At 39.6% G+C, this 3,130-nt stretch overlaps 1 pseudogene; it reads left to right on the top strand.

Moving 5' to 3' along the window:
- The first annotated feature begins 1,885 nt into the window (after positions 1-1,885).
- LOC113276680 lies at positions 1,886-1,985 on the top strand (annotated as a pseudogene).
- Positions 1,986-3,130: the final 1,145 nt, after the last annotated feature.

The following is a 3,130-nucleotide window of genomic DNA, read 5'->3' as shown; positions in this document are numbered from 1 at the left end:
GTTTAAGGTCCAACTTTGGGGGCTCTTCTAAAGAAGGAATTAGGGTAGTCTCAGAAACTGGTAACGGTTCGAACCTAGATTTCCATCTATCAATGTCTAACACAGGGGTAGAATCTAATAGAGCATTCACTTGTTCAATAGTGCTATCGTCATCAAAATCTAAACCAAAATGGGATAGATAACTTTCTAACAGGTCTTCAAATAAAATGTTTGGTAATGACTTCTGAACTAAGGCTTCTATCATGTTCACCTCTTCAGCACATGTGTCATCTAGCTCATAAGGTAGCTTACTGACATTAAAAATGTTCATCTCTACAGTCATATTACCAAAAGATAAATTCATCACACCATTTCGACAGTTAATGATCACATTCGACGTAGCTAAAAATGGGCGACCTAAAATCACAGGTATCTGGTTCTCTGGGTCAGGGAAAGGTTGAGTATCTAGGACCACGAAATCCACTGGATAGATAAACTTTTCGACCTCAATAAGGACATCCTCAATAACACCTCGAGGAATTTTAACAGACCTATCAGCTAACTGCAGTGTTATCTGAGTAGGTTTCATTTTACCAAGTCCTAGCTGTAAGCACACATGGTATGGAAGTAGGTTCACACTGGATCCTAAGTCAAGTAAATCTTTTTCTACCCGGTGTTTACCTATTGTACAAGAAATGGTATGGGAACTTGGGTCTTTGTACTTTGGAGTTGTAGTGTTTTGAATAATTGAACTTACGTGACTAGCTAAAAAGGATTTCTTATGGACGCTAAGTTTTCACTTTCGCGTACACATATCCTTAAGGAACTTGGCATAAGCAGGAATTTGCCTAATTGCATCTAATAAAGGAAGGTTTGTGGTAACTTGCTTAAAAACCTCCAATATGTCATTAAAGTTCGATTCCTTCTTTGTTGGTACTAATAGCTGAGGAAATGGGGCTCTAGGCACAGAATCAGACCTCTCAGGAACTGAGTTGGCATCATCAGAAATTTTATCAGTTTCCTTAGCTAGTGGTACTGAGGGGTGAACTACAATATGTTCACTATCGGGCATGGTTACCTGATTGTCTACTATTCTACCACTCTTAAGGGTTCTAATAGAATTCAATTGATTCGATGGTTTTGTACCTACTTCATGAACTCCTCTAGGATTGGGATTAGTCTGACTAGGGAACCTACCACTATCTCTCTCACTTAAGGTCTTAGCTATTTGGCCGACTTGAAGTTCTAACTTAGCAAGGCTCTGAGCATTAGTTTGAAAATTCTGCTAGGTTTCCTGTTGAAAACTAACATGGCTCTGTGCTAATATTTCCTGAGTTTTTGCTAACATTTTAATAGATTCCTCTAAGCTAGTCATTTTATTTTTTGGGCCTGATGTATTCCTAGTATAGCCAAAACCTGGGGGAGCATTAGAATTATTAGACTGAACCTGACTCTGGCCCTTAGACCATGAAAAGTTCAGATGGTTTCTCCAACAGGATTATAGGTTTCTGAGTATGGGTCAAACTTCTGACGATTATCAAACCTAGTGTTATTATATAGAGCATTGGCTTGCTCTTCATTATTATGGCTTTCCAAAAAAGGCTCCAATCTACCACTAGTGTTACCCACTTCTAAAGCTTCTAACCTTTTCGCTATAGCATCAATTTTGGCATCTGATTCATAGCCTCCTTCAACCCTATTAACGTTTCCTCTGCCGAGAAGAATTGTTTTCTGGGGTCCCCTACTACTTTCCCATTGTTGGGTCTTTTCGGCGACTTCATGCAAATATGTCATCGCGTCATCAATTGTTTGGTTCTCAGATCCACCAGTACACATAGATTCTACTGTGGTTGTGGTGGGATAATCTAAACCCTCATAAAGGATCTGAACTAACCTAACCTTCTCTAAACCATGATGAGGACATTGGGCTAATAAATCATTGAAACTTTCCAAATACCTATACAAAGTTTCTCCCTCCTGTTGAGAAAACGTGCAAATTTGCGTCCTAATAGACGATGTTTTGTGCCTAGGGAAAAACTTGTTCAAACAGGAAGATGTAAGTTATTCATACGTTTCGATTGACCCGGAAGCCAAACTATATAGCCACGATTTAGCTTTATATTTCAGGGAAAAGGGGAATAACCTAAGTTTCAAAGCATCATCATCTAGGTTTCTAATCCTGAGGGTACTACAAATTTCCTCAAAGTCCCTAACATGGAAATAGGAGTTTTCATTTTCTTTCCCTAAAAAGATTGGGAGCAGCTGTAAGGTCCCAGGTTTAAGTTCATAAGTTGCTTCCGTCTCAGCTAACATGATACATGAGGGACGAGTAGTCCTAGTTGGATTCAACAAAGCTTTCAAAGTTGCCATTTCTGGCGCTATCGGAGCAACAAGGATTCTCTCCTCAGTCAATGGACGTTCAAAAACAGACTCTTCAAAAGTCGTACTCTCTAGATTAAGGTAATCGAGACGTTTAGAACTACTAGATTTCTCTTTAAAAAATCTACCTAGTGCATCTCTTTTACGTTCAGGCATACAATAGAATTTTCTAAATTGGAAGGGTAAGCAAACACAGATCAAGGCTGACTCAACCAAATCAAACCTATTGATTTCTAGCAAAAAAAAAAGCATGATGGCTCCACTTAGATTGTTTCTAGACCAGCTTTTAATCCTTCGAACGGGAATTCGTTACAATTTAAGCAAACCCCTCTAGAATCAATCCGAGTTAAAGTAAGTTGAATAGAGGCGAGGGAAGCTCGGTGGAGCTTTGATACCCAAGGCCTCACTGGTATTACAAGGCGGCGCAGTCACGCATTCAACTTACAGAAACCGTCAAGAACTTCGAAGTATGCTTAAAAGAGTAACCAATATTTTTCGAATGACTTTCCTGTTAAGCTTGTTACCCTATCGGTCTCGTTCTAGTCAAAATTTTAGGCTTAGGTTCGCGTAGGTTACGTGTTCCTAAAGCGGGCAAGAAGAGAACGGTGATGAAATCCGAACCCTTATCTTGTATGGCAAGGCCTTTCCCTTTACTAGAAAAATAAATGTCAGTATTCAGTCCTCAACATATATGCATACGAAGGAGTCCAGTAACTCGCTGACAGGGGATTCGCGAGTGTTTAGAATCTTACCTCCCGTTCCAGACGGGGGA

This window comes from Papaver somniferum, chromosome 4 (genome assembly GCF_003573695.1).
Source record: "Papaver somniferum cultivar HN1 chromosome 4, ASM357369v1, whole genome shotgun sequence".
In the NCBI taxonomy this organism is placed as follows: Eukaryota; Viridiplantae; Streptophyta; class Magnoliopsida; order Ranunculales; family Papaveraceae; genus Papaver; species Papaver somniferum.
Note: the sequence above shows the minus strand (reverse complement) of the source record. Positions and strands in the feature narration are given on the sequence as shown.